Source organism: Scyliorhinus canicula, chromosome 17, assembly GCF_902713615.1.
Source record: "Scyliorhinus canicula chromosome 17, sScyCan1.1, whole genome shotgun sequence".
Taxonomy (NCBI): domain Eukaryota; kingdom Metazoa; phylum Chordata; class Chondrichthyes; order Carcharhiniformes; family Scyliorhinidae; genus Scyliorhinus; species Scyliorhinus canicula.
The window spans coordinates 78121764-78140163 of record NC_052162.1 but is presented as its reverse complement, the minus strand read 5'-3'; the positions used below and the strand labels follow the sequence as shown (position 1 = coordinate 78140163).

The 18400-nt window shown below is 47.2% G+C and overlaps 1 long non-coding RNA gene across 1 annotated transcript in view; it reads right to left on the bottom strand.

Annotated features, from left to right (window-relative positions):
• Positions 1-18400, bottom strand: part of LOC119952333 — a 52907-nt gene that overhangs the window by 19871 nt on the left and 14636 nt on the right. The gene's annotated exons all lie outside the window — the stretch shown is intronic.

Here is an 18400-nt window from a genome sequence, read left to right as displayed (position 1 = left end):
CGGCCGGTCTGCACATGCGCGGAACCACACCGGTGGTTCTGCACATGCGCTAACTCACGCCGGCCCTTTGGCGCCAGATGGTGTGACGCCCACCCCTCTGGTACCAGCCTAGCCCCCGGAAATGCTCCTCACCCTCCGGTCGGCCCGTCGCTGGAGTGGTTCACGCCATTTTTTATGCCGGCGTTAGGCCATCGTGGGGATTCGGGAGAATCCCGCCCTTCGCCCCTTAGCCCTTCGTCTCAGAAATGAAGAATCCACCCCTGACTTTTAAAATCAAGATACCAATTATGTCATCAGTTGGGGGGGGGTGGAAATCCCGTTGGTGTAAAAGTCAATTTGGGACTCCTGCTTGATCCTCCATCATTCCCCCATCACCATCCCACCCCCAAAATCAGGAACAGAAAATCCCCGGATAGTGGCTACGGAAATAGGCACATTTCTCGTCAAGAATTAAAAAAACAAAATTAATGATTTTGAGATCGTAGAATCCCTAACGTGTAAAAGGAAGACATTCAGCCCATCAAGTCTGCACCGACCCTCTGAAAGGACACCTTATGTAGGCCCACTCACCCACCCCAAACATCACTACCTAACCTACATATCTTTGGACACTAAGGGGCAATTTCTTTTTAATCATGGCCACATGAGGAGTTGTCAGCAACCAGACAGGAGGAGTCCAAATGCCTGCGGGGCAGGAGGCAGTGTCTAACATGCATGCTACCCTGGTCAACACCGCACGGGTGACATCCCCAGTGGTGGACTTAGGGGCGAAGGTATCGGACATGGGTAAGATGTCCAAAGTTTGGGGCACTCTGTGCCGGCAGTGCCATGTCACAAGCAGCTATGTACCAGGGCAACCTCGACAGTGCAGCTCCAGAGCTTTGCCCATTCACAACGGGTCATGGCTGCAGGCGTCACCGCATTGCCCATCACAGAGGGACATGGCACAGTCTCAGCGGGAGGTAACCCAGTCCCTGCCCTCCATGGCTATAAGCATTGAGACTCAGGTCTAGACAAGGGTGGGCCTTCAGGAGCTCATTCCAGTTGCACCCCCATCCTCAGGAATAGCCTGAGGGCACGTGCCGCTGACTCCCACAGGGGAGGTCCCCCAGAACACCAGTGCCTTGGACTGCCCCACTCCTGTCCCTGCCATATCTGATGGGCAATGGCCAGAATAGGGAGGCACCATGCCACCTAGGATGCTCGAGTGTCTGCCCAGAATGCCAGAACGTTCGTCACCAGTTACGTTGGCATGGGTGCAGCACACAGGATAGTTTTAGGAGCTAGTGCACAAAACTGTAGATACATGTTCACCTGTTTACAATAAATACCTTTTCACAAACGTTTCAACCTGCCTCGGTGCTCTGTCAGAAGGGTGTGAGGGATTGGCTGGGCTGGCTGCAGAGGGAGTGGGAGGGGTGGGTGGACAGACATTGGAGGTGGGCATGGACCAGGGCCCCCAGGACAGCCACCACGCTCTGCCCCAGTACCCGGCCCCACTCCAATCCCTCTCCACCCCATACAACCCCCCACCCACTCAGCGCCTGGAAGGACACTGCATTGAAAATGTTCGGGCAACAGTCACCTTGAAGGCCACCGGCACTGGTTGTCCTTCCCCATACTCCCGCACACCAAGTTCAGCACAATCTGGAAGATATGCCGTACTGTTCCCCTGCTCACCTGGAGTCTTTCACGGCTGCCATTACTCGTGAGGCAGAATGAGGGGCCTCCTTTCCACCTCCTCAGCCTATTGGGCAGCCGACTCCCCATCCTGACCGCTGGCTCCTGTTCCTATGGAGCAGGCTCTGCTGCTGCAAAGTCCTCCCCGAGGAGCTATAGCCCGTATAGCCTCAGGGAATCCCCCATGGCAACCATTCCTCGTTGGATTCTGAAATCCATTGGCTGCAGGGGTGAATGCTGACATATTAGCATGGTGCATAATCCTGTGCCCAACCAGGTTCAACAGGCTACACAGTGGACCCACCCCGCATGTCTCTCTCCCCGACCTCCTCCTCCTCCAGCCCCACACCCATTCTCCCTGGCACTCTGCCCTCCGCAATGTATTGCTGCCCCGTCTGTGCCCAGCACCGCGGGGTCCTCTGAGCTTGGAGGTGAGGGGTTTGGATGTGAGCGGGTGGGCTGGGTGCCACAGGTCACGATGAGCAGTCAGTGGGTGCGCAGCAGAATGGCAGTCGGGATCACCCCGATGTCACAGCCTATCCCCTGATTATCCCCATTACTCCATACGGCCCTGGCGCACCCCCCCCCCCCCCCCCCCCCCCCCCAGCCAGTGGCAGTTCCGACAGCCCGCGGTCATGCCTTTGGGAACATGCTAAATCGCTGGCTTTTAAAGCAGACCAAGCAGGCCAGCAGCACGGTTCGATTCCCGTACCAGCCTCCCCGGACAGGCGCCGGAATGTGGCGACTAGGGGCTTTTCACAGTAACGTCATTGAAGCCTACTCGTGACAATAAGCGATTTTCATTTCATTTCATTTCATGACCTACCTCTGCTCTCTCCCTCAGCAGCTACTGCGCCTATTTCCTGATTTGTAAAACCACAAGTGAACCTTGCCGTCGGTAATTCGCGGCGGCCCTGGAGAATAGTGGGACGTGCACGTTAATGATATACCAACGGCGGTTACTCCACGTGCAGCATAGAATGCATTCACGCTGCTGTTGAGGTACCGGAGCATGGCATTCCATCCGGCGCCCAACGCCAGCCTTGATTTTCAGCTGACGCACGATTCTCCGCCCGATCGCCTTTCCCGATTCTGATGTCGGCCGATGGAGAATCCCACCCCTGTTTTATTGTTCGAAAACCAGTGAGTGTATGGCATGTCTTTGCTGAAATGATGCATGAGCTTGCAGAGAAAGTAAACAACCTTGCCAGAGAAAACCATCTCAATCTTCGAAGAAGAAGCACAGAAACGAAAGCTGAACCTTTGAAAGTCACTGGATGGACGTCATTCCAGGGCATTAATGATCCTTTATCCTTTATTTTATTAATATTTTCTTTACCTTTGAACCACCCTTTCCACTCTGTGCTGTTTGTCTGTGTGTGCGTGTTTGTAGAGAATGGGGTAGTTAGAAGTGGGGGTTTGCGAAAGGAATATTAGATCGTCAGTTACACTGTTTCTGTCAGTTTAATTATAACACTGTACATAATAAAAGGTTATTTGTGTTAAAGTTACAAAGCTGATGCCTGCAGCTTATTGGGCTCAGCCAAAGGCCTTGGGTATTTAAAATAAAATCTAATTTTATCTGTGTTGCGGATCTGGGTCAAGTGGGGCTGGGACTGACTGCACACTAGCCCAGGGTGTTGTGACATTCCTGTAATGTAGTGACCAGAACTATGCACAACATTCCAGCTGTGGCCTTACCGGCATTTTATACTGTTCCATCTTCAGATCCCTGTTGTCATATTCTAAACCATGCCTAGTACAGGAAAGCATCTTTACTCGCTTATCCACCCATTCTGCTACCCTCAGGGACCTGTGGCCATGCACTCCAAGGTCCCTCACTTCCTCTATCCTCCCAATATCATCTCATTTATTTTGTATTTTCGAGCTTTGTTTGCCTTCCCCAAAATGCATTACCTCACGCTTCTCTGGATTGAATTCCATCTGCTATTTTTCCACCCACTCAACCAAACTATTGATATTATTCTGGAGACAATAGTTATCCTTTTCATCATCAACTACACAGCCAGTCTTTGCATGATCTGCAAATTCCCAATCATGCCTTTCACGTTTAAATCCAAATCTTTAATCTATAAACATATAGCAAGGGATCCAACATTGAGCACTGAGGAACTCCACTGAAAACTATTTTCTATTCGCAAAAATATCAATCAACCAATATCAATCCTGTCACTGAGCCAATGTAAGATCCAACTGGCCACATTTGCCTGTATCCCATGGGCTTTTACATTCTGACCAGTCTGCCATGTGGAAGCTTGTCAAATCCATTCCTTAAATCCACGTAGACAACATCTACTGTACTATCCTCACCAATTCTCCTTGTTACATCCTCAAAAATAAATGATTAAAATAGTAAAGCATAACCTTCTCCTAACGAACCATGCTGACTATCCCCGATTAGCATTGTGGTATCCCCGGTAGCATTGTGGGCAGTACGGTAGCATTGTGGATAGCACAATCGCTTCACAGCTCCAGGGTCCCAGGTTCGATTCCTGCTTGGGTCACTGTCTGTGCGGAGTCTGCACATCCTCCCCGTGTGTGCGTGGGTTTCCTCCTGGTGCTCCGGTTTCCTCCCACAGTCCAAAGGTGTGCAGGTTAGGTGGTTTGGACATGATAAATTGCCCTTAGTGTGTCCAAAATTGCCCTTCGTGTTGGGTGGAGTTATCGGGTTATGGGGATAGGGTGGAGGTGTTAACCTTGGGCAGGGTGCTCTTTCCAGGAGACGGTGCAGACTCGATGGGCCGAATGGCCTCCTTCTGCATTGTAAATTCTATGATCTAATCTGTTAATTTCTATGGGACTGTGTTTCCTGTCTCTCAGAATTCAGTCTAATAATTTGTCCATGACTGAAATCAGACTGACCGGCCCAGAATTATTTTGCCCATCCCTCACATCCTTTTTGAATAATGGCATTATGTTCGCAGAGCTTCAATCCTCTGTGATCTCACCTCTATCCAGTGAGAATTGGAAAATGATCTTCAAAGCATCTGCTATTTCCTCCCTGGCCTCGTTCAACAGCCTGACCTACAATCTATTCAGCCCTGGTGATTTATCCATCTTCATGGAAGCCAGTCCCTCCAGTTCTTCCTCTCACAATGATTATTGTATCTAATATTTCACACTCCTCTTTAATGAGAATATCTGCATCATTCCTCTCCTTAGTGACGACAGAGACAAAGCATTATTTGCGAACTACACCCACATCTTCAACATCAATGCACAACTTACCATGTATGTCTCTGATGGGCCCTATCCTTCCCTTTGTTATTCTCTTGTTCTTAACATACTGGCAAAACACCTTATGGTTTTATTTTACTTTGCCTGCCAATATTTTTTAATATTCCCTCTTTTCTTTCATAATTCTTTCTTACTTCACCCCCGTATTCCTCTAGATTTTCTTTCAGTAATAAGTGTTCCGTTACTGTCAAAACCGTTCCTTTTCTGCCATAACTTATGTTGTACGCTCATAAATAACCAAGGCGCTGTAGGTTTGGCAGTGCCATCCTTTTTGTGTGTGGGGACTTGCCTCCATTCTTCCTGTAGAATCTCGCTTTTGAGTGCCTCCCACTGGTATGTCGCTGATTTCCCTTTGAGCAGCAGTAGCCAGTCCACTTTCGCCAGATCAGCTCTCAGCTTTGTGAAATTTGTCTTCAAAGTAGATTGGGGCTGGTAGCCAGGGAGGTCAGTGTAAGCAGTCTGTCTGAGGACCCGGCCGCAGTGTTAATTAAAATATCAATGTGGTTGCTGGCGCCCCGGGCAAGCTGAACTTCGGCGCCCTTGGGGGGGGGGGGGGGGGGGGGGGGGGGGGGGGGGCCGAGAGGGGGGGGGGGGCGAGAGGGGGCGGGGCCGAGAGGGGGGGGGGCCGAGAGAGGGGGGCGGACCCAAGGGGGGGGCGGGGGGGACGGACCCGAGGCGGGGGGGGGGGAGCGGACCGAGCGGGGGAGCGGACCGAGCGGGGGGGCGGACCGAGGGGACGGACCGGGGGGGGGGCGCCCTGGGGGAGTGCGGCCACACTGGGGGAGTGCGGCCACCGCGCATGCGCTGGTTGGCGCCGGCCCAACTGCGCATGCGCGGGACCCGAGTCTGGCGCCCCCTAGCACATGGCGCCCCGGGCAACAGCCCGAGTTGCCGATGCCTTGAGCCGGCCCTGTGTGTGGATAAGATCAGTGAATGCATATTCACATGACATCGCCCACCCATCACACCACCAACCTCTCACATTGCACAATTCAGCACGCCCTTGCAGTTAGGACTCATGCATAGCATTCAGATTCTCCACCTGACCCTTGCACACCTACCAATGCCTAACACCCATCTTTCGCTGCCCGTCGCATCGCTCTAGCTATTCAGCTATGGCAGACACATCACCCAAATTCAGTGCAACATAATCATTGCCTTGCAGGGCAAGATGGCATGCAATAGAAGGGAGCAGAGGAGAACCAGCTGATGGCAAGGGCACCTACATCCTCTAGACCCTAGGGAAGAGATAATGCATTATGACTTCAGCTTTAACAAAGCCAGTTGCATTCGGTGTTGTCAAGAACAGCCAGGATGCCTATATGTTCCTGCCTTATGTCCCTTTCTGTACACATCTCAGCCTGTTGTCTGCCATAAAGTGTAAGCGGCAGATGCTACAAAAATTTACCTTGTGCTTTCCACCACACCCTTTCTCTAACCAAAACCCTCGTCTTCAGATTTCCTGTTTTCACATATCCAAGAACTTCCAGCTATTCAGTTAGTGTACTCAGGAGGAAGAGTGAACTTAACCATATCACTGATAAAGAAGGACCATCACAGGTAAGGTATAATTCATCTGCCAGTTCACTGGAGATCAAGGTCACACACAAGGTCTACTACAGATAAGAAGATAAGAACTTTGATGAGGTGCCATACAGGCGAACACTGAAGATATTGCTCACTGAGATGTTGGCACACTGACTGGCATGTCAGACAGCCTCTTGTCAATGCCAAGGAGAATGCAGGAGGTTGGCTCCAACACTAACAGAGGAAATTGTGCAGAGCCTGAATCCCTATCCATTCCAGTGTGGAAGAGGTGGCCAACTCCATGTCTGCACCTGTGGATGCAACCATGATGCAGCATCTAGTGTTTTCTATCTTAGCTCCTGGTACAGCACAGGTGTGCAAACCTCCAACATTTCAGTGTAAGATCAAATTAAGCTCATTGGATCCATATTTGCTGTCATGCAAACTTCTGTGTTGATAGGGGCATGTAGATTCCTGCAGCAGTGCAACAATCGGCCCTCCAGTAGAATACTAATTTTGCTGTATTTCCATTTGAGAGGCAGTGGCATATTGAGCAGAGGCCTGTTTCGCCACCCCTGCCAAGTTGTCCAAGAGTCTGAAGTCAGCCTTTTAGGGTCAGAACTTCTCAAGGGCAAAATGCAAGGCCTACTGTAGTTTTCCCCAGTCATTTTGCACCAATGGGGTAAGACTGCTTGGGAGTGCTAGGACAGGAACACGAGGCAGAGGCACCCACAAGACATGTACCTAGGGGATGCATAAGTGAAAAACTCTGTTTTTGTTTGTATAAGTGGATGTATCTTTTTCAAACTGTTTTGGAAAGGTATTTGTGACTTTTATTGTAGGATCTTAGCCAAGGAAAAGCTGTAATAGGGTGGCCAATATTGGTGGTGAGGTGGGGAATGGTAGAGTCATGGTGGTGAAGGGATGTTCCTGTCAAGGCATCAAAGTCGGAAGAAGCATTCTAGACAGCCTGTCTGAAGTGAAGGGGTCCTCCCTACCTCCTCTTCCCCGTCATCCTGAAGTGGCCTTCGGAATCCTGGTGGCAAAGGCCTGATGATGGCAATGTTGTGGAGGACACAGCATTCTTCCACATATTTGGGGACAACTCTCTTGCATATATCCAAACATTCCAGGTGTTGCATGAGAATGCTGATGATCTGCTCTGGAATGTTTCTGGCAGCAGCATGGCTTTTATTATGTGGACAGTGGAAGGAGGTCATCAGCCAGGTCTATTCTTTGTCTCAAATATCAGCCACTCTCTAGTTCATCTTGGAAGTCCAGAAATGGCAAGAATGTCAGACTACCTCAGGATGAAGGCATCGTGTCTACTGCATGATAATAGGCATGCTTCAACATAATGGTTTGTGCATGATTGCACCAGCTCCACATTGGTGAAATGGTAGCCCTCATTATTTCTGTACCTCTCCCTGATGGTTCATGTAACATGCAGGTCAAATCACACATGTGCAGTTGATGCCTCCCTCCTCCATCGGCGATCCCACAATCCTGTAAAATCCATGCGCCCGCACATCCTGCCTCTCTCATCCTACCTTGCCCATCATGCCTCTCTTTGCTTGGAGTGAAACAAGGTGAAATCACCTCATTACATGTAGCACCTCCATGATCTCCTGTATGCAACCAAGGGTTTTGCACTGGGAGAGGTTTGAAATATCTACTACGCCCAGCTGGAAAAACCAATAGGAGTGTAAAATGGCAGTGCTGTCCTCATACCTATGATGAAAGCTGTAGGTCAGTGTGAAAGAGGACCTGCAGCCACCTCCTGTTGATTCTGAACCACCCCAGGTATTGCTCCTCGGTGATCTGGAAATATGAGAAATGGTCATTCAAACTTGTGGTGGGTAGAGCCTGCCTCTCCTTTCACAGAAGTTTCTCTCTCTGTCGCGCCTGCTCCATTTGCTGATCACAAGGTGGACCCAAAGGCAGCTGCAGACCGCCTGGTAGGTTTGCAGTTGACCAAATTCATGGCCGTCCCTGAATGAATGTACCTCCTATAGACCACCACAGCAGAAAGTAAGTCAAACAAACCCTGGGTGGCTGGTTCAGAGGGGAGATATTAGCAGTCGTGTTCAATAGACCTACAAGGTCCAAATTTCAGAAAGGTTTTTCCAATCAGCCAGGAATGGCTATTTAACAATACGGTCTGAGCTCTCCTGACGCTGCCAGTGCACGCACGGCATGTTTGCACTAACACCGCTCCTGGCATGGGGGTGCTGTGATGTCGACACCAGAAGTGCTCAGAAAGGCAGTGCTCACCTTTTACAAACTTCGGCACTTCAATACCGACTGCTTACAAGAGGCCAATTGGGCAGCCTCAGCCTCTTTGTAAAACATAACCTTTTCATTCTATTTATCCTTCCCAAAGTTTCTCCTTTATGAACAATTTTATCTGTGCGGCTGACCTTTTCAAAAAAATTCTCAATAAAAAAAGATATTTGATAGGGAAGATCAGAATTTTTATAGAAGAATATGAACAAATAAAAATTCCCCAGTTTTTCTGATGGTCTAGGAGGCAATTGTACTTATCCGGCACTCAGAAGGCAGGTCAGAAAGGCACCCAATTTGATCTCTGCTTTGTGTTGATTCCCCAAATCTTGCAGCATTACAGTGAGAGAATAAAATAAGCACTCAGGATCCTCTCCCCTCCTGCAATTAGGAGAAGGAAAATCATCCGGTACAGCCATCCTTGATGGTTATCCCGTCAACTCTGCTTGAAGGTGCATATTGGGTCCACAGAGGAGTCCAGCCGAGAGTTTTAAAGAACCTGGTTATTTATTGTATAAGTAAGTATTTACACGTTGTGCACACGTCCCAGTCGGGACTTCTCTGCTCGGCTCCCTCTCGGGCTGAACTTTTATACATAGTGTCCATAGCTCCTCTTCGACAGGGGAGCTCATACTCGACGAGACTCGTAGGGAGACTAATTGGTCTGATCCCATAGGTCCTGTGCGGGTTATAACAGTGCATTTTGTGTGAGTTATCAGGCGAGGTCAAAAATGGGGTTGGCTGTAATGCCTCCACGAGTGAATATCCCATCTATGCTTGAGGCCTGCATCCACAATTGATGCTTAGACACTTGAGTGATGTGCCAAGGACACATGCTGAGCCTGAATCAGCACCATAAGGAAATGAGGAGGGGGAAACAAATAAAAGCGTTGAGAAAATTAGCGTTTGATTCTTATCTATTCAATTAAAAAACGCATCACTTAGTATCCACTCCACTATCTATTCAATATATAGAAATGGCATGAAATGACCTAATTAATGGGATGCTGGCTTGCTCAAGGCAGTTTCACAGCAGTTTGACAATTTTTAAGCTAAGTACTCTTATTAATGAAAATGACCAGCTTAATTTCTCCAAATGGTAGGAGGGAATAACAATTTTCAGGCTACTCAGTGTAGTCTTTGTGAAATATCTTAACTATTCGGGTCATATTAACTTACTTTTCAGGTACTTTTCCCAGCACATGACTCCCATGTGTATTGCAATGCCCTGCCTGTGTTTGCCACTGCTCTGCTGACATTTGAAAGCGCTCGTACTGAGATAATCAGATAGGGTTGGGAGAATTTCTATGAAAATGCTGGCTTGTGTATATGCATGAGAACAATATCAAGGATTAACCCCTTTTAACTGTGTAAAGCTCCAGCATTGTTTCCCTGTTTGCGGTTTAATGAATTTACAGTAGCTTATTTAGGCAATATTTCTCCCGAGCCATCGTTGTGTTTCACAAACATCAAACGGTTGCCTCAATTTGCTCCATTTATTTTTTGAATTCCAACAAAAGAAATTTGGGAGGCCGCTGTTTCCTGTGTTTAGTTTAAGTCTCAAATTCCTTTAAAACAGAAATTCATTTCTCTGAGAGTCAACTTCGCAGAATCACCAGGAACCTGCATCTGAAATATTGCATTTCATGTCCATCTGGTGAAGGTGAACAGAATTTAGCAAAACCCTTTATTAGAATGGCACTTGTGCAGATGATTAGGAACAAGGGAAATAATCACAGCCCCATCACTTGACATCTTCAAGACCCAACTTCAGATTATTTCCATTTGTAAATTTTAATTATCAGGACTGCCATCTCAGTTGGCCACACCTGGTTTAGCTTGCTAGCGCTACCCATATAAATGTTCGTGCAATATAGCTATTAGTCTGAGATGCCGACATAACTGGAGCAGAAGCAATGCCAGATTATATATGCCCTATATTGGAACTGCAGCGTTGGACGCTGCCTCAAATTTAAACTAAATTGACAATTAAATTAAAATACATAAATCAATTCTTTGCATTCAGTATGCATTACTTTATTTACCTGGGGCAGCACGGTAGCATAAGTGGATAGCACTGTGGCTTCACAGCACCTGGGTCCCAGGTTTGCTTCCCCGCTGGGTCACTGTCAGTGCGGAGTCTGCATGTTCTCCCCGTGTCTGCGTGGGTTTCCTCCAGGTGCTCCGGTTTCCTCCCACAGTCCAGGTTAGGTGGATTGGCCGTGCTGAATAGCCCTTTGTGACCAAAAAGGTTAGGACTGGTTATTGGGTAACGGGGATAGGGTGGAAGTGAGGGCTTAAGTGGGTCGGTGCAGACTCGATGGGCTGAATCGCCTCCTTCTGCACTCTATGTTCTATTGTTTTTTTCTTTGCAGCCAATCTGTGTGTACTTGATGTCCCTATTTTGTTCAAAGGATAATTGCACTGGAGATTAGAATTTACGGGTGAGATTCTCACTGCTCGCAGTGTGTTTCTCAACGGCCGGAGGTGGCACCAAGAAGAACTTGTAGGGCCCACTAGGTTAGGCAAGCTCCATCCTGCATGTCTCAAGAGGATATTGGGTAAGACATTCAGCAAGAATCCCCACCCTCCTCCCCCACTCGTGCCAGCTTTTACTGTGTGGCCTCACCATGTGGTGTATGGCCCCTGCAGCAGCAGGATGAGGCACTTAAGTGGCTATTAATTGGGTACTGAAGGGCATCAATAGGCCGAAGAGCAGGAAGGCCATTCTCGATCATCATTGGCTGATCAACTAACCCTTGTATTTCCTCCTGATTCGACACAATGCCCATCCCCAGCATCCAGCCCATTTCCAAGGGAAAATTAAATTCTGCCCAATAGGTTACTTTTTGTGCATGAAACAATGTGAGATATTTGGTGTTGTTGGTTAAAGAAGACCTGATGGGAAAAGTATCATATTATGGAAGATTTGTTATAGAATATTCACCAAATTTACCATCAGGTCATCAGGCGAAGCTGGAAATGGGATTGCTGTAATGTCATTGAGCAAGCCATCTTGGAGTCAAAGTGACTCCACTTACTTCCCCCTTCTTAATTCCCTTATTGGTTTAAAATTGACAGAAAGACAAAAGGAAGAATGGGAATCTGTAGGTCCATGGCATATCTCAAATCTCCACCTCATAATGATTAGCTACAATCTAGCACAGCAGCTAGTTGGAGTGATGGTGCAAGAAGTACTTGACAAGGAAAAGAAAACCTAAATACAGAGCGATAATTTTAAAAAAATGAACATGTCTCTTAATGTCCTGCTGAGCTCCTTTTTTTATAAAAAAAAAAGCCCACATTGTTTAATTTTGTTCTTTTTGGTCTGCCGCTGATGTTTTATCACATTATCCCTGATGTTTTCAGTACATTTTCTAGTACTTGCCATCGGCAACATTGTATCCTGAAGCTATTCACAGCACATTACTGTCTCAAACAGCCGCTATCATTTTAAATTAAAATTAGTCCCTGTGATGCTGCAGATTACAGGGAGTAACAGCAGCAATTGTGAAGCAGGTTGAGAATTATTTTTTTTAAAAGAGAAAGATAAGGATAGGAAGAGATAAATTGGAGAAATCGTGATTGAAGAAGCAAAGGCTTCTTGGCAGCGAGATTCAGGAGAATCAGGAGGCAAGAGGTGAGGATCAAATAAAATACAGGAAAAGAGGAAAAAGATAATAAGATTAATGAAAGGCAGCTTCATGCTAATGCAGTAAATTGGTGCTGCAATACATTGTCACAGAATGGTAGGCTGCAGGTTCACACTCCCCAGCATATCCCATTTGTTTCCACAAAAGGCTGCCGTGCAATTAAAGAGAAAATCAGCAGGTGAATTATACATGGCTACTCTAGTGCGATTAACAACATTAGCAAAGATCTGACAAAGATATCACCACCACAACCTTCAGTTGGTGAATGTTGCATCCTATGGGGAACGTAAACCAAGGACGTAACAGTATATGAGGAACGTTCTGAATCTGTGCATCGGGGAGTGGATTATCTGAATGATGAAAGAAAATCACACAGCGCCTGGGAGAGGAGGAGGCAGTGTGCATTCCCCACATACAGGACAGGGTCAAAAATATAGCAACGTGTAAAGAATCAAATCAGCCACACAGTAAGACGAGACAATGAGATCACTGCTGTCCAATGGAAATTGTTGGTCAACCACAGATGTGTTCATATGCTCCCTAATTGCCCAAGGACTGAGTGACTTGCTAGTTCAGAAGGGTGTACTTAAGAGTCAACCACATCGCTGAGTGGGTCTGGAATCACATGTAGACCAGACTTGGTAAGGATGGCAGATTTCCTTTCCTGAACAGCATTAGTGAACCAGATGGGTTTTTACAACAATCGGCAATGGTTTCATGATCTTCATTATTAACAGTTAAACAATTCTTTTTTTTAAATTTAGAGTACCCAATTATTTTTTATGGTGATTTAATCTGAGGGTCACCACACTACAGGCAAGACGTATGGTTGAGAAGCCAGGGCCTTCGAGAATAATGTCAGATGGTTGAGGGAATTGATTTTGCGCTGTTGGAGCCGCTCCACATCATAAACCAGCCGGCCAGCCAACTGAGCTAACAGACCCGCCTTCCTATTATAAGCGAAAGTTTGCTGCTGTCTGTGGGACTGTCCTCTGTCCTGAACGTTTTGATAGTCCCAGACTACTAACCTTGGGATTAATTTCTTGGGCAGCATGCGAAGTTGAGTATGCCAATTAGCAGCTCTGCTGGTGGCAGTCAACTTTGCAGTGGAGTGGGGCCACCTGTCAAAAGTGCGATTGCAAAGGCATCATATTTCCTTCAAGGATGGATGAACAGTCCCACAGCTGTTAGAGTCACTGGCCTGGTGTGAAAATCCACCTTCTCTGAGGCATAGGAGCCAGGATTCTCCGACACCGCGCCAAGTCGGAGAATACCCAGGGGGATGCGAGAATCGCACCCCGACGCCGGCTTCCCGATTGCCCCCGCCGATTCTCGGATGCCGGCTGGATTGCCATCGCACCGGTTGGAGGTTGTTGAAACCCCCCCCCCACGGTGACTCTCGGGCCCCGACTGGCCAAGTGGCCACCGGATTTGGATGAGTCCCGCCGGCATGGGTTACTCAGATCCCACATGGTGGGATCTGGAAGGTGTGTCTACGGGGGCTGTCCTGGAGGGTGGTGGGGGATCTAATCCCGCGGGCAGGAGGGCATCCACAGTAGCCTGGCCTGAGATTGGGACCTGTGTGCTACGGCCGGCATGATTCCGTGCATGCGTGTGGGTTCCTGTCTCTGCGCCGGTCCCCGGGCAATATGGCGGAGCCCTACAGGGGCCCGGTGCAGAGGAACATAGGCCCCCATGGAACCAGCCCGCCCGCTGATCAGCAGGCCCCAATCGTGGGCCAGGCCACTGTGGATGCCCTCCCACCCCGGGTCAGATCCTCCCCCACCCCCCTCCAGGACAGCCCCTGTAGACACATCTTCCAGGTCCCGCCGTGTAGGATCTAAGTAACCCACAAGTCAGAAGTATATTATTTTGTTACTCAATAAATAATGTGTCATCAACTGGAAGACTTTGACTGTTTAGCATCAAGTTAGATACAACTTGGCAAGACAAATGAGTAATATATATGTTACATCTCTGTAATATAACATGGGGAAGGCAAGATGTTCAGTTCAGATGGTTCTTGAACCGCTTAAATCCGAAGTTATCCATGGTTTACTGAAGAAAATGCAATCAATGTGGTAGCTATGTTTGCAAATATATAAAAATTGCTGCACTTTCTTTTTGGCAATTGTCATTTGGACTGAAGTCAAAAAACAAATGACAACAGGAGAACTGATACAGTAATAAGAGGAAGAAGGAAAGGGAAATATGTTGAAGCAGATAAGGTTTCAACTTTAAAAGGAGAAGCAACAGGAACAGAAAAGAATGCCAAAGAAATGGAGATTATTAATAATTAAGAGAGAGAGGGGAAAAGACCCAGAACATAAGAACTATGTGCAGGCGTAGTCCCTTGAGCCTGTCTGCCATGCAATCTCCTCTTGGCCTCAACTCCACTTTCCTGTCCATTCCCCATAATGCTTTAGCCCATTACTCATTAAAAATCTGTCTATCTCTTCCTTAAGCTTACACAATGTCCCAGCATCCACCGCATTCTGGGGCAATGAATTCCACAGATTCACGATCCTTTGAGGGAAGGAATTTCTCCTCATCTCTGTTTTAAATCTGCTCCCCATTATCCTAAAACTAAAACCTCTCGTTCTAGATTGTCTCTCAAGAGGAAGCATCCGTTCTATGTCTACGCTGTCAATACCTTTTATCATCTTACACACCTCAATTGGATCTTCTCTCATTCTTCTGAACTCGAGAGATTATAGGCCAGATAACTGAAGAAAAAAGACTGGAAAATAGAGAGACCTGGCAGGATAAATGGCAAGGAGAGATTGAACATAAAATAAGGTTACATTGCACATTTAGCATTCATGTTTAATGCAATTTTTTATGAATGCAATTCATAAAAATCTTTCAACAGTTGAGTAGTATTCAAGCAACAGTTATGAGAAGCAACATAGCTCAGAATCATTAATAAATAGTAAGCGTGTAATTTGGGTACCAACCTCACTCCACAGACAATTAATTCTGTGCAGTGCAATGTATTGCCTTGCAGGTGACAGGTATATCTTTCATACAGCGGGCCACACTTAAGTTCTAGAGGCAGGTGGGAAGAGCCATTCACTATTAGCTGAGTCCTTTTTTTCTCCCAGGGAGCAGATGCCTGCGGTTTAACATAACTGCCATGTGACCTCTGCATTATTCAGTGGCTGCAGGGTATGAGCATACCTTTGCAAGCAAGCCCCTCCTTGAGTTCCCAAACATTGGACACGGCTGGTGAAGGAAGAATCAAACCGTCCCTCTGGTCAGCAGATGGGCATCTTCCAAGCGCTGAGTTAAAGAGGGCGCACATACCCTGAGAGAAGCTGACTTCATCATCATTTGAAAATGGAGTATACATCCTGGCAACTCGCAATAATTATCCTGTCAATATTTTACTGCAAATAATTTCTTACCCGTGACGCTCAATATTTAAATTCAAGGCTTTGTTAAATGTTAGTTATTAGTATTCTGAATATGAATCAACAGATTAAAGAGACATTGTTAATATATTCAGATAATCTGTCTGGAACAATCACAAATAGTCAGCTTTGAATTGTTCCATTCAAAGATAATTTCACTAGCAGGATAAATTCATGCTGCACCAGATACCTGCTGCGCAAATGGTGTCATTTATTTGTCAAATACAAAGGTGTTAGGACTCTCTCTTTCAGATATTAAACTAATAAAATATATTGCACCTGATTCAATGGAAACAAAATCTATGCCCGGTTTTGAGCACGTTTAGTGCGGTGTTTCTTGGTGGCTTCAGTGCCGGGAAATACCCCACAATTGAATGGCACTTTGCACTTTTTTTTGGTCTTGAGGAGTTTCTCTCCACCGTGGCTGAACTTCGAGTTATTTTCAGCTGGCGAGCACAGCAGAAAAGGCTCCTCGCATATCAGGGCGGGCTGCCCTGGTGAGCCCCCACACCTCCATTTGTGACTACCCACTGTCTTGTTATGCTCTTGACGTAGCATAAGCTGCTTCCTTGATGTGCACTCTGACAAAGGAAGGTTCAGTCGTGGAGAAAGCTTCAACATGTTTATTGAACTATTAATAATTCTCCTACTTGGATTCGACTCTACTGTTAATCCTTCTCTTGCTACTCAGACTGACGAACTGGTCTGCTACAATCCACGTGGTGGGGGTGATGTTCAATCAACCTTGTGTCTGTACTCACTGAGTGTCTCCACTGGAAAGAGGAAGATCATGTGTGCTGTGTCCTTTATATATGGGTTGGTGTAATGCCCCCCTGTGAGTGTCACCTCTGTGTGTATCGTGAATGCCCATTGGTCGTGTCCTATCTTACTGACCTATTGGTTGAATGTCTGTGTGTCGTGTCTCTGGTGTTCCCTCTAGTGTCTAGCTAGTCTACGTGTGCTTACATTAACCCCTTGTGTATTTACAATGATGCATATCACCACATCCGCCTTTTTGTCATGTTACAGAATTTCTGTACAGTATTAAAGAAAATTGAACAAAAACAGATAGATAAGTGATGCTATGTACAAATCATGATAACAGTGATCACTAAACAATAAGTCCAAATCAGATATATGAGTCCATAATTCATCAATTATTATGGTCGAATGCCTTTCTTGTTGGGTTGGTGAGGTGGTGATGTTGATGGTGGCATTGCATTGTAAACGCCATCCTTGTCCCTGTGCGTGAGGAACCAAGAGGTGGTCAAATCACTTTGTTGTCTGATTTGGAGTCTTTTTTTCTTCCGATGCTTGTGGTAGCGATGTTGGATGGCATCTGTCCTGAAAGCCAGATTGCCTGTTGGTAGTGCAGCAAATGTGAAGTGGAAAGATGCATTGTCCTGCCATGGTATGTCATTGTACTGAGCTGAGCAGTAACAGTGTCCCTCATGGACAGAGTTGTACCATGTCGTACCAGTCGTAGTTCCAGTGGCGTTGTGTTTGTCGTGCTTGTTGTCGACATTGTTGCCTTTGGTACGCGTCGCGTCATTGTCTTTGATATGGTTTTCATAGGTTGTGTTGTTGTGTCGGTTAGTTTTGTTGCCGTGTTTGCTGCGCTCAAGGACCACACTCTGTGGATAATATGAGTCCTTCACACAGTTACTCGTGTCAGCGTGATTTGTGGCATCTGCTGTTTCCTTGAGCGTGCCGTCACTGAGTTCGCGGCGCTCCCCGTTTGGAGTCAAGTCCAGCTTACATGAGTCAGCTTTGGCTTGTGGATGCTTCCCGTCTGGAGTCATTGCAGGTTCACTGGAGTCAGCTGAGATTTCTTGATGCTCCCGTCCGGAGTCATTTCAGGTTCACTTGAGTCATCTGAGGTTTCTTGATGCTCCACGTCTGGAGTCAAAACATTCAGGAATGCATTTGCTTGTGGAGAGGCTCGAGCGAATGAGGTTCGAAGTAACGTGGTGTCACCGGAGTCACTAATAGTCTCAATGTGATCGTTGAGTGCCTCTGTACACACTAGCTGAGGTCTGTCACATTGCACATCTTGTATGGGAAGTGGGATGCCATCGTCACTTGTCGCACATACAGTGGGTAGAGCCTCAGTAGCTTCTTGTTGTTTACTTGAGCTGGGTGGACTGTCAGAGTCTTCTTCTTGTGGTTCAAACAATCTGGAGGACTGTCATAGTCTTCTTGCTGTTCACTGGAACATGGTAGACTGTCATAGTCTTCTTGCTGTGCACTTAAGCGTGGCAGACTGTCATAGTCTTTCTGTTGTTCATTTGAGCGTGGCAGACTTGCATCGTCTGCTGCTGATTGCTCAGAGGAGGTTGCTAGACACTCATGGTCTTGTTCATGCAAGGACTGCGCTTTGGAGTCTTGCGTTGCTTCTGTTGTGGAGGCTCTCCACAAGCTCGCGGTGGAGGCTTGTGTCACTCGAGTCACTTCTTGTTCATGCAAGGACTGTGCTCTGGAGTCTTGCATTGCTTTCTGTGTGGAGTCGGGGACTCTTCGTGGTGCGTGGACCACTCTGTGTGGCAGCAGGCCGCTCTCTATGGGCTTGTACCGCTCTCTGTCTCT